Raw genomic sequence first — 14,482 nt, 5'->3', positions numbered from 1 at the left:
TGTCACATCCGTCATCAGTAAAAGTTACGACCGTCGGTATTACCATACAATTGATTTCACCCTGTTGAAGATTCGTGATAGTTATCACGCACTTTCCTGTGAGAGTTTAAGATACATGCACTCGTTCATAAACTATAAATTACTTTGCTTTATAACCGTAATAAGATTTAATGACATAACTAAGTTCTTGTAGATAACTTTCGATCATCTGATTTCTCGCAGATTAAATACAGATGTGCATATATACATATTTTCTATTATTCTAACTATGATTTAAAAGTCCGTTAAGTCGATAAAATTCAGAATAAAATTAGCATAAGTTAATATATTTTTCTTTTATTGTAACTTGTTTCAAGGTTTTTTTCCGCTACGAAAGACGTCAGATTTAAAATTTTTAACGTTAAAAAATTGAGAAAAATTAATAATTTGTGTAATTTTTTACAATTTGTTATTTTCTTATTATTTTAAATATATAATTAGAATATTGTAATGGATTGATAATGGGTATAGTAGGCCTACTAAAAAAAAGGTTTTGTAAATATTGTAAATAGAAAGATAGCTTATTAAAAATAACAAATATGTTCATAAATCATTTTTAATCTATAATGAAATCATTAACTTTATTAATTAGATTAAAATAAATGCCAATTTACATCTTAATCTCAATAGATCTTTTTTATTATTTAAAAATGTATTGAAGAAAATTAATGAGCGCTTTACATAGCCTTACGTGTCATATTGATTAAGTTTCTAGAATTATGATATTTGTAACTTTTTATAATTAATTTGTAAAAACATTTTACTGTTAAATTTATTTTAAAATTTTATAATAAAAATAAAAAAAATGTTATTTTCTGAACATTACTCAATTAAAAAGATACAATTTTTATATAATTTCAGTATCATTTTAATATTTAACAATAAATATTCTGTTTAGCAATCATTACTTGCATAACTAAATCAAGACTTGTTTACGAGAAATTTCTATAGCCTACTAATAATAATAAGCATGTTCTTGAATTTATATAACTAAATTTGTTCTGCATTGTCAATGGAAAATTGCGAAAGACTTATTTTAAAATTAAAATAAGCCTTTTAGCAAATTAATGTACTGTACGCAGTTATAATGAAAATAAGTTATTTATATCTGTTTACGTATATAAATGTATACTTTTTTGTGGCTCAATAATTTTATGATTATTTATTTTTGTGTGTCTAGACTAGCATTGTATACTGTAAGTAAATAACATTTTATTATTTCATCTACAAAATTTCCGATCGATTTATAGCATTAGTTATAAATTAATCAAAGATGACTGATGTTACGGATCTTGTCTGTCATTTACATGAGTTTAATGTTATTAAACTGGTTAGAAATTTGTCAATTTTGATTTCTGATCAGAAGCGAAGTATGTGTAGTAAGTAACTAACACTTTATTCGTGCTAACAAACGAAAAAATATCATTTAGAAACCTACTTGTCTTTATTGATTGACGTTTAGATTCCGCCCCTTTTGTACACGCAACACAAAACTTTTCGAACTCTTCAGTTCAAAATTTTGTCCGTTACGTTAACCTGTCTTATAATGACCAAAACAAAAAAGATCCTGCTTCTAGAAAATAAGATTTAGAAGAAACCAACAGAAACATTAATTTAAGAGAACAGTAGAAAAATGTCATCATCAGCTACAAGTGTTTCCAGATTGTTTCGAATTTAACTAAATGTAATTGTTCTAAATTAGATTTTAAATAGATTATTATCGAATTCTGACTTAAGTTATTACTTTTAAGCAAATAAGCCCTATTACAGTTCCTTCAAACAGTTATTTAATCTCGGAAAAGTATCAGATCCGACTAATTCGGTTTCAAAAATTGTTGCAAGATAGATGAGTAAACTGAGTATTATTGTGTGTATTAAGTAAATATAAAAATCTGTTTAATCGTAATCGATTAACGAAATTAATAGAATTAAAAGCTAAATAGGATAGAAGTAAATTGGAACAAATTTACAAAATAGTTTAAAATTACTTCGGTACTCAATTTACCCTCCTATTTTCAATGATGCAGCCTTATGCCTTACACTAAAGGACAAGGTCATTAACTTAGTCATTTCTCTTCGAAGGGAAAATTTCCACCTTTTACTACCCAAGTTCTAAACATCGTTCATCATCTTCACTTATCATGACAGTAGCAATTTGAGGATGAAGGAATATAGAATAAACACTCAAAATCATCTAATACAGCAAATCCCCCTTTTAATAGACGGTGATCGATAATAAAAATGTTTGATTAACATAAAAATCCTTTAAAATAATAATTTTTTTAGCTCTGACATTCGATTTTACTACGTATAATGTTAAATATTCTTCATCACCTAATGACACAATTAAAATAATAAATCTTACTAAGAGTATAAATATATATTGGGCATCTTACAGAGATAATTTTAAAACATTTGCTGTAAAAATTTTTAGTTTCTTATCTTGCAAAACTATTTATTAAGCATCTTTACAATGTCAAAAAGGCATATTAATGAATAAAAATATTTAGAGGTATGAAAAAAATGCAAAAATGTGCACCATAAGTATACAGTTTATAAAATAGATTGTAAAAAATATATTTAATAAAGAAGAAACCAATGAGATAAAATGTTTATAACCTATAAATTATAACAACATGAAACTTAATTATTTGTAATTGGTAATAAGTTATTAAAGAAAAGTAATATTTTCAGATATTTTTTTCTAACATTAAGATTTTAGGTTCGAAAATTAATTTACTTCATGTAATGTGTGTGAAATCTCCTCAATTATCTTTGTGGTTTCGATGCTATTTTTTCTATTGGTTTATTTTGTGAAAAAGGAGCTTCATTCATATATCCGTTTTACAGTTAATTTGCTGAAACTTCCTACAATTTAAGGTAGGAAAAAAGTAAATGAAAAGAGGCACCGTAACCTGTTCTTATTAATCGTTTCATTAAAGACTCTAGGAAACAACTGACTTATTGTAAGAAGTATGAAACAATCAAGTGTTTAATAGAAAAGGACACAGGAGGAGATTGTGGGAGGGACAAATCTCGTTTTTAAAGGACAAATGAAAGGGATGTAGGTTGCTTCTAACATGTTCATACATATTAATGAAGAATAGTTTAAAGAAGTTGATATCTCATTGGCTTTAGTAACGTTTAAGAATTAATCGCCATTTTTACATTTATTTCATGATAAAGTGATTTTACAACTAAATAACATAGATTGTAGGTCTATATAAAATAACGTACTGCTATAAAAATTTAAAATGTCAAGATATATTCTTAATATAACGTTAATGGCTAAACTTTGCATTTTTTTAATGAAAGAAATGCGAGCGATTAATAATTAAATTAATAAATTGATTATTAGTTGTTTCTTGAAACAAAAATCACATATCAGTGTAATTATTATTTTGCTGTCAACTAAGTTCGGTTTACTAAATGACATAGCATACTTTAAAATAACAACTGGTATTTCCCCAGGCTTTCGAAGACAAGAAGGATCAACGGTCCAAGGGATACATGATAAAAAACAGTGTATTATAATTAAGCAGAAAGCGACGTCTTGACGGATCATTTATCAATGTCGTCTGTCCAGTCTGTTCTATAATTACACAGACTATAGCTTCAGAAATCGTCTGAGAAGAGACTGCCAGGTATCCCACCTTCAGTAATGGTAAGCAGATTGGACTGTTATTAAATATGCAATAGTCAATGACTATAGGCGACTATTGGTTTACTCATTGAGAAGATTATCACGAAATGTCTTAATTTTCTTATTGTTTGGAATACAATGTAACTTATATTATCACAGTAGGCCTATCTACTGTAAATAACATTTTGAAATTAGGACAGTTACGTTGTAGTAATAATTCTAAACTTACTTGTTAGATTAATAAAATAATAAAACTTTCGTTTTTTTAAATATTAACTTAATACAGACCTATTATAGTTATTACATTTATCAAATTTATTTAAAAAATATTTTAACCTACATATTTTATAAATAATAATCTTTCTTCACATTCTCAAATATTAGGATATGATTTATTTTGCAGTTAAAAATTATTAAATGATATTATTAAATCGAATTCCGTTACGTAAATCGTGACAGTAGTTGCAAATTTTTCTGTTTTACTTCATCAGGTCGTTGGACTTGGTTTTGATAAAGTCAATTGGTCTTTTTCATATTTAACTTTAAAGCTTGTTGCTTTTGAAACATCACATATCACAAAATCATTTTTAGACGTTGATATCTATGGATAGGATAAGTTTTTCTTCTTTTCTTATCTTCATCTTGTTCGGTTTGTTAGAAAAAGGATGCGATGTCACAAGAATGTGATTAATGAAAACAAGTCCAGAAGACGCCTTTTGCCTAAGGCTAATAACCAAAACTGATAGGAATACTTGTACTGTTAATTTCAACAAAATATTTTTTAAATAAAATTTTTTAGATTAAAATTTTTAAAGGTCTAATTTTTTACTAGAAAGTTGTTTCGAGAAAATGCTTTTGTGTCACAATATTTAGAATACGTTGTTACATTTTCTTTCTTAGCACGTTTTTATTCTTTAACAACTTTTCGAATTTATGAAAATCATATTTGGGTTAAGTTTAAATGTTAAAAAAAATCAAATAATTTTCAAGATGAATGCTATTAGCATGATGAATACATAGATAAAAGTATTTATATACTCCTATATTGTCAACGTTTTATTATTAAATTACAATGTTATAAGTGAGAACTGTTTTTTTTTTTAAATCGAAGTGNGTTTAAATGTTTAAAAAAATCAAATAATTTTCAAGATGAATGCTATTAGCATGATGAATACATAGATAAAAGTATTTATATACTCCTATATTGTCAACGTTTTATTATTAAATTACAATGTTATAAGTGAGAACTGTTTTTTTTTTTTTTTAAATCGAAGTGTAAATCTTTACACTTCGATTTAAAAAAAAAAAAAAACAGTTCTCACTGATTGCATATTATGGTGCAATGGTCTCAATAACATTAAGTAATAATTTAAAACAGAGATCAAAACTAATTCATAAGAAAATTTTTGTATTAGTTTCAATCTCTTATGTTTTTAAAAAATTATGAAACTGCTTTGACACCCTTTTCCCAATTTAATAGAATAATATAGCCTAAATATATTAGTAAATAGTCAAAGGAGTAATTTTATTATGAACTAAAGTATAATATATTACAATAATAATTTATACTTATACGAATTTTTCAAAAATCAAATTTAACATTTGATAAAATTGATTAAAAAAAATTCCAACCAGCTTTAGATTATTACATCTAGACCTAGATCCGTTTGAAATACAATTTATAACTGCAATACATTCTGTTTGCAAACTTAAAAACGGTACGGTTCAAAAAAGATAATTAATTTTTGTACCATCCCTTTTAAAAAATGAGATTTTGGTTTTTTTCTTTTTTGCTCACTATCATTTTAAAAAGTTAGCAATATCATCCAATCGATGCGTTAAGACAAACATAAATTATTCATTGCCTTCACTAACATATGTTAGTCTCGCTGAGGAAAAAGAGGATTGGTTATTTTCACGTTGAACAATAAATTCCAAAAGTTGCTAAGCTTGGTTTGCATAACGACCACAAATAATAAACATAGGGTAGGAGCATCGCCAGATGTTCAAGTTCTCACTTCTATCATTCTATACCCACTTTGCAATAGAATGAGACAAACCACATCTCTGCCGTGGATTTAAGAAACTTTATTTAACGGATTTTACTAAAACTTGATGATAATTTGAACGCTAAACAATTTAATCTCTTACGAAAATAATTAACTCACAAGCTTTATCCGATTTTTAAAATTAATTCAAGTATTTTTGACCAAAAAAAAAAATCCAATTTAAATGTAACTTATATCTAATTAACTTAATATTCTATCAAAATATCGTTTGTTAAATCTAACTTTTAAGAAATGTTTTACTTAACATAAATTGATACTTTTAAATATATTTTATTTTAAGAGTTGTTAATAAAATTTTTTTATTTATTTTGCTAGTAGTTACAATATATGTTTTATTATTTATTATCAATAGTTTTAGGTATTTTAATTAGAATCTTTTATGTACAGGAATCAACTTTGGGTATTTGCTTGGGGCAAACTTTTTCCACCAATCTTGTGTTCGATACTTAGCTTCAGGGGGTGTCTTCACGGACGAATGGCGTCGAGTGGGCGGTTGAAAATACATCAGGTATTCAACAATTTCTGGTTAGGTATGGCAAGATAACAAAAGAAAAGTCTACTTGTATATTTCTATATTTTAGGTATGTATATGTAACTTGTAATCGTTTTCCTTTACTTTGTAAGGAAAAAAGCATTAAAAAATCATTTAGTAAATCGTAAGATATTCATTAAACTAAAGTAACTATTTTGTTTTTTTTTAAGTATAACTTTTTAAAATTTAATGAAAATAATACATTTAATTAAGTAAAACTTTTAAGCAACTTCTATTAATCTAATTAAATCTAATTTATTCCAAACAAGTTTAATTTTACATATTCTGACAGTAATCTAAGATGGTAATCAAAAATCGTAGTTATATCATTAAGCTTGTTTGATAAGAATGACGTGTTGTGACTATACAAAGTTAAATAGGGGGATAATAATTAGCTATTGTAAGCATCGTTATCAGTCATCTGAAAATTTATACATATTGTGTCAAGGTTATAGGCCTATTAGTGAATTCTAATAGACTTATTTCCTAAACAAATGGAAACTTTATTATATTTATATTTTAAATATTTACCAAATGGCACTATAAATGAAGGGAAAATAATTAGGAACTATTAGTAAATTTTAAAATATAATAGGAGTTATATTAAACTAGACATTTCTTTAGCTAATTGTGTGGAGTCTAATAACTTTAAATATTTCCAATTTATGTTGTAAATGGTAAGAAATTTTGCTTATTTTTTAATTTATACAGTCATTTGTTTGTTATAAGTACTGTACTGTACAGTATAAGATTGTTCAGGTCCAGTCAACGTATAAATATCCAGAAAAAAGAAAATAAAAAATTATTAAGAAAAATGTACTTAACTTATAAAGAAATGAATTTAAATATTTTTAACATTTTTGTTTAAATAAGTAAGATAAATATTAAAAACAATAAATTGGAAAAGTTTAGACTGATTCGTTACAATAGGGCTAAACTAATTTTCAGCATTTTATTAATTGTGTACTGCTTGAAAAGTTTCACTGACTTAGAAATAAAATTTATTTACTAATTCAGACTCACATTAGTTGTTTTAAATTTTATCAAAAAAATTTGAATATTTAAAAAGTTTAGTAAACTTGTAGCTTATATTCTGTTGATTAAGTGAACTCTTAAAACAGTTCTAACTTAGGATGAATCGAATTAAAGATTATTAAATTTGATAACATCAGTGAATTTGTTGCAAATTATAAATTGTATATATTTTAATAGTTCTATTATATAAAATATATCATTAAATTAATCTTTTAAAATTTTGTTATATTCATTCCAAGAATGGGCCGTGCAGGTTTTTTCTCTTTTTTCTTTATTTGGCTAGCATCCAAGGATCGAAAATGCTTCCAAAAATATAATAGCTTTTATGGGAATAATGTGTTTAAAAAAGACCATTCGATAGTAAAAATAAAAGCCAATTGTTTCTATTGTAACTATTAACATTCAAGAAAGACCTGATGACACGAACTTAAAGATTTGCTCGAGAACTCACCAATCGGGACTAAGATGGGTGGAGTCTATATCTTACACTTGAACACTAACCGTAAAACTAACCACGATTACTTTGTTCTTGTTAAGACACAATATTCTACAACAAAACATTATCTAATTTCAGATATTCAAGTCAGGAAATAAACAAATATTTATCACAGTTTTGCATGTTGAATCAATTGCACCCTGAAGGCAATTGTAATTTGTAATACATTTCAACTCTTATACTTATCTTTTCAACAATGCTATTTTAATTGTACAATAATTTGTATATTATAATAAATTTTAATTCTTTTAATACTAAAGTAACTATCTTGTTTTTTTAAGTATAACTTTTTAAAATTTAATGAAAATAATACATTTAATTAAGTAAAACTTTTAAGCAACTTCTATTAATCTAATTAAATCTAATTTATTCCAAACAAGTTTAATTTTACATATTCTGACAGTAATCTAAGATGGTAATCAAAAATCGTAGTTATATCATTAAGCTTGTTTGATAAGAATGACGTGTTGTGACTATACAAAGTTAAATAGGGGGATAATAATTAGCTATTGTAAGCATCGTTATCAGTCATCTGAAAATTTATACATATTGTGTCAAGGTTATAGGCCTATTAGTGAATTCTAATAGACTTATTTCCTAAANTTTAACAGAAAACCTCATATTTCAGTCAAATCGAGATGACACACAATGCACAATTGTTGTAGTTGTCACCTGCCATAAATTTTCGAACCATGATGGTTTCGACCTTTCATATGTCACTAACTTTAAAATGCTTTTAGCTAGATTAAAAATTTTATTCTTTAAACAGGACACATGAAAATTAAAAAAAAATTATTTTATGACTATAATATAGGATCTTATGATTTGTAGTCTTTACATTTATTGAATAATATGATATTAAATAGTATTAAAAAGCGGCAAAGTACAAAATTATGTAAATTATTGTCCCTAAATATCTATAGAATAACCAATATTAAATTTACAAATAATTTTTACACAATTTTATTTATTTTTGCTATAATTTCCAGGCTAAAATTTAGCCTATTTATAATATTATTGCTTATAATATATAATTTATATATTTAAGTAATATTCGTTTAATTTGATTAGACTATTACACAAATTTAAAATTAATTTTAATATTCTATTAGTTTTAATAAAAATCAAGTTAATTTTATAAACTGTAAATGTTTTGATATTATATTACTGTTGATATTATAAAATTGTCCATTCATCTTGTTATATAATCATAAATAATAAGCTATTATTTTCACTAGAAAAAATGCAATTCTTTTAGAATAATTGGTTCATAAATTATGTATATCTTAATGAATGTTTTGTTACCAATTTAAATTAGAAAAAAAGAAGATATTGTAAATCTCAATTAGATAGTAATCTACAAATTAGTGGGTAATAAAGCAATTGAATAAGCATTTACTAAATGGTTATTTATTATATGTTGAACATAAATTTAGCATTTATTTAATTAGTTGAAATGTAATTATTAATTTTGGATTGTTATAGGACTATTAGCTACAATGCTGAAGACAGCTTTATGTGTACTGTACTGTACAGTAAAACGAATGTGTGTTTTTTAAATATTATTTTAGCTATCGGTTGAAGCTTTTATACAAATATAATATTCTAAATAATACTTTTATAGCTTGTTTCATAATGCAGTGCCAAGAGAATTAACTTAATATACCTAATTTATTATTAAGTGAATTTTTCTGTTATAGTAAATTTTAACGATTTCAATGCTAAATAAATGCCACTTAAAATATTTAATTTAATTAATTCAAATCTTTTAATGTCGTTAATTTCGAATATAAAATGATTTTAAATTGAATTTCGTTTCATTTTCTGATAGATTCCACTTTCAAGTTCATTCAAGTTAGATAAAAGCTTGTGATTTATTTAAAACAAGTGTCAAATTCTTTAAAATTTTTGAATTTAAATTAAATATGGAGTTTTGTTAATTATCTTTAAAACTTAGCTTCCGAGCACATGCACGAATTTGTTAACTACTTAAGTAAAATTAAGGTGACAAATTACAGAGGCAAACCATTCAAATTCCTTCCTCGAGGAGAAACGAATAATTCAGAAAATGTAGCCGCTTAAAATTAAATGGAGAAACATAATTTCTTCGTCATACACGCGAGGCCTTTGCAGATCACGGAATGGAACTAGTTTCTACAAGACGAACATTTTCAAAAATTATTGGATGAGCTTCTTTTCATCCCACCCTAATTGTCCCACCGGTTGTTTTAATGGTGCAAAAAGAACATTTGAAAAAGGGAGAGAGTCTTGCATGTGAACTCACTCTATCTTTAATTAGTCTTGCTTTTGTAATCTTTTGCAGCAGGGTCACATCCCCAAAGGCAATGTTCTTTGTTACCTTACTATCTAACCTTCGACGAATCAATCGGACGACGGAAATAGTTTCATCCCCACACGTTTTGTTCAGATGTTCCCATTAGGATAATGACGCCTTGAAGATGGCAAATACACTTTTCTCTTCAACTTTACAAAATTTTTCTGTCAATGACGTTGTCAATTTTCTCTTTCTACTAAAGATATAATTATTTTAAAATCGTTTTACCGACATTCTCTTCGTTTAATATCTTCCTATAACAATGGGTTACTAGGTCTATAAGCGTTGCTCCATTTCTCCATATATTATAATAGAAAATTAATAGAAAAAAAGTGCAAAAGCCTTCTAAGAGAATTTCTATGCAGATCAAAATTTTACTAAGATTAATTTATTGTATCAAAATGAATATATTATTATTCTATTTTCTTAATTGAAAACAAAAAGCTCTGAATCTAGCAGAAGTTTTTTCTGTTGGATTTAAAGTATTTTATTTTAAATTGTATTAGTAACCCTTGTTGTATTTTAAATTAAATATCTTAAAATAGTATTTTAATATATTTAAAATAAAAATATTTTATAAGTTTTTTTTTATTAAAATACAAAATATAAAATGTATTTTACAGTGCTATATATTCAATTCAATTTATTGACAGCATTTTACAAATATGTCGCATCAAAGGGTTGGTCAATAGTAAAGAAAATACTTTTTCATGACTTCCTGAAACAGAAAATAAAAACAAAACAAGTTAGAAATGTTGAAATAACGTTATTTTAAACAATTCTTGTTCCTATAGATTTAATCTTATCCTTAATATCGATTTAAACTATTGTAAATTATAGCAAAAATGTAATGATATGTTATTTTTAATTTATAAATTATATTTTCAAACAAAAATTATTTATCTAAAATCAATTGATGTAACTAAATTTTATTAAATTTTTAAGAAATGAAACATATAGTAAAATGTTATAAGTCTGTATAGGCCTGCATGCATTTTTATTTACGTAGAAAATTCCAGCAACTTGGGATTTTGGATTATTAAGAGTTTAATAAGAAGAAAAATTAATTAGCAATTTTCAACGTCACTTTATAATAAAAATTTAACTTTGATTATCCGGAACGAATTGTATTTAAATTACTAAAGATCTATTCATAAGATAATCAGTAATTGACTAGAACTATCTGATTTTTATTGTAAGCAATTTGGCATTTAAACCACGAATGATATGAAATAGATAAATGTCAATGAGTTAATGATATTCAATTAAGGATATCTAAAATGCCAAGAATTAATTTGATGAACGATTGTAGTTATGAGCATTTTGACAGTGAAGGGATGGATCCACACCGAAATCCTATTTTACATGTAGGTCTGTCACCGGTTCCGCCCAAAGACTCGAAGCTGCTCCGTCATTTGAATTGCAAAAACAAACAGTACCAACTAAAGTTTAACCTTTTAGGTCGCAGAGTTGATCACTCAACCTTGTCGTGTCTACTAGTTTCTCGATCGAGTTTCAGTATGCACAATTATTTAAAAATAATTTTAAAATATTGAATGTCAATGTTTTAAACAAGTTTTGAATTTATTATATAATAAATGCAACTTAGAGTATAAAAATTTCAAATATATACTTTGTAAAATCTAAATTTTAAACTTAATAAAAGTAAAGTGTTTACGTTTATTCTGTGTAATTTAATTTTGTTTACCTCAGACCGTGTGGAAAAATTACTTCGATAAGTTTATTGGTGCCGTAAAGTTAAAATTAAGATGTCTGACAATATATATATATATAGGCTAGGTCTGAACTAAGTTATTATGGTAACTGCTAGGATTGCCTTTCACAATGACCTAGTGAGTATAGCGTGCCTATCCCACGTAATAAAGCAATTTCCTCTAACGTTTCCAACTGTGTTCGAGTCATAAAACGTTTTAGAGATGAAAGAGTTTGTAAAAGCTGGGCTTGTCCTCTTTACATCAAGCTCTATATTCTTAAAAATAGAGTTATCTTTGCTTACTCTCTATTTTGAAACAGTTGTTATTCGGGCATAATTTTAATATTTTGGAATTGGTTTGTAGGTTTATTTCTAATAAATTCATTTTAATTAATCTAATGATTTTGTTACAAACATTTATTCTTTTTATTCATTGAGAAAAGTATATTTTAAATGTTTAATATCAACTANTATAAAAATAATTTATTGATAGAAGAGAGATTTTTCTAGGAAAATTGATAAATATTATTTTACAATCGTTTATTCGATTTACTTTATTTTAATAATTTAAATTAATATTTTTGTTGTGTTTTTATTATTATTAAAACGTTCCGAGGAAAATGAAAAATTGATAAAAATAAAAAATAGATTAATATTGGTATTCTCGAAGCAGAAATAAAACGAATAGTTCTCACAACTATCGTATTTTAAAGAAAATGTTTTATGCTCAAAATGCAATAAAAACTTTTATAATGTGTTTTTGGTATAGAAATAGAAATCATTCAAGCCGATGTGACTAGAAAACGAGACCGTTTTTATTGTGGCGCAAAATTTTTATTTTTAAAGTCTATACACGAAATAGTGGCTGGCTTAATAATAGTTTCTAGGAACTGCACTTACTACAAGGTCAGTAGATAACCTAAACATTTTGATAGGTATGGTGATAAAATGAGCAGGTATAAATACACTCACCTATTATATACAGAAATCATTTCATTTTTGTTCCAATGAAAGTAACTGTTAGAAAAGATTTAGTCAAATTGATGGATATAAAAATTATACGTTTCCATGCAAATTATGATGGTGTATTATGCATTTGTATGTAGACTTCGTGTTTTATCGGAAATTTCGATAGATAAACCTGCAACAAAAGCTAAAATTAAGATATTTTGAAATTTTCAACACGATATAACACGTTATAAAGTTATTTTCTTGTTAAAATATAAAGAAAATTTCATAAAATAAATAATTTCGATTGATTAAAGCAAAAGAGTTCAATATTCGAAAATTTTGATCAAAATATAGTTCCTTTTTTAACTAAGTCTACACCCTTCTGTATTTGATATAAAAATTTTATAAATTGCTTAATTACAAACTGTGAATATCTATTTATAAAAGTTAATCGTCAATATTATTTAAAAAAAATTATTTTATGGTGATGATTAAAAAAATATTTTTATAAATTACGAAGTTCATAATCCACAATAGACTTTCCGCTCTTTATCTGGAATGACTTTCCGTCTGGGTTGAACACAATAAAACATTACTTCCTATATTTCTCATGTAGTACTTTATGACAACATTCATTAGCACCTTTCTTTATTCATTTAAACAATCCATGCATCAGAAAAACCTGTAACTTGCCTGAGGAAACATGAGTCGTAATTTGGATTAATATGTAATGAAATGAATGTGCATATTACATGCAAAAGAAAGGGGAAAAAATTACAAGAAAAATACATTGATAAATTTATTTTAATATTTAAAAATTTTAATTTAAATATTAACTTTTAAAACGTAGATTTATTTCTAATTCATTATAATATAATGAGTTCTTGTTTAAATAAATTGTAGCCTATAGGCGTAAGAGATACTTATATTTTTATTTATTCAAAAATTTATATTTTCGTGAAAGTATTCTTAACGTAAAGCAACAGTTGCATAAAGCTTTGCGTGATCAATTCGTATGTTAACCAACGCTTGTTCATTGAATTTAGCAGCTGCTCGTGTTATTAGCCTGTATTTTATAGTATATTTAAACATTTTAACAAACATTGTTTAAATAATTAAATTAACTTTTTTACGTTTTATTTTATAGCTTGGATAACATTTAATTTTGAATTACAATATCAAAAAGTATTTTTAACGTTTGAAGAAAATTATATATTCAAAAAATATGAATTAAAATTTTAAAAATTGTTTTAAAATATAATAATTATAAAACTTTTTAAGAAATTTTAACATAAAAACTAATGTAGAACTAATTTTTCTTACAGATTACACTTAATTTTGCTACAGATATACTTATTACTGAGCAAGTTAGTGACGAAATTCATAAATAAAATGACAGTAATAAATATATTAATCAAATTTAAGTCTTATTCTTTATTTTAAATTAAAGATAATAAGAAATGTATTTTATTTTAAATAAAACAATACAAAGTACTCTTTTGTTTCTTGTCTTGTTTCGACATTGAAATGAAATTGATACAGGAAGAGCCGAACTTTACGTCTAGAATATTAACAGGCTATTAAGCAAATAATGAGTCAGGCAGGTGGTAATGATACAACTTATTATTCGCTTGGCAAGTCAGAATGTTTAGATCTTTTGCATTAGCC

At 25.3% G+C, this 14,482-nt stretch overlaps 1 protein-coding gene across 2 annotated transcripts in view; it reads left to right on the top strand.

Moving 5' to 3' along the window:
* The window catches only part of LOC111634394 (homeotic protein antennapedia-like), a 184,621-nt gene extending 170,389 nt beyond the window's left edge, over positions 1–14,232 (top strand). For both annotated transcript variants that reach the window (XR_002758220.1, XR_002758219.1), the window contains 3 exons: positions 3,511–3,703; positions 6,139–6,332; positions 14,140–14,232. The gene's annotated coding sequence lies outside the window, so the exon portion shown is untranslated. The remainder of the gene's footprint in view (positions 1–3,510; positions 3,704–6,138; positions 6,333–14,139) is intronic.
* Positions 14,233–14,482: the final 250 nt, after the last annotated feature.

This window comes from Centruroides sculpturatus, unplaced genomic scaffold (assembly GCF_000671375.1).
Source record: "Centruroides sculpturatus isolate CEXI.00-Female unplaced genomic scaffold, Cexi_2.0 scaffold210, whole genome shotgun sequence".
Taxonomy (NCBI): domain Eukaryota; kingdom Metazoa; phylum Arthropoda; class Arachnida; order Scorpiones; family Buthidae; genus Centruroides; species Centruroides sculpturatus.
This window is presented reverse-complemented; position numbering and strand designations above follow the sequence as displayed.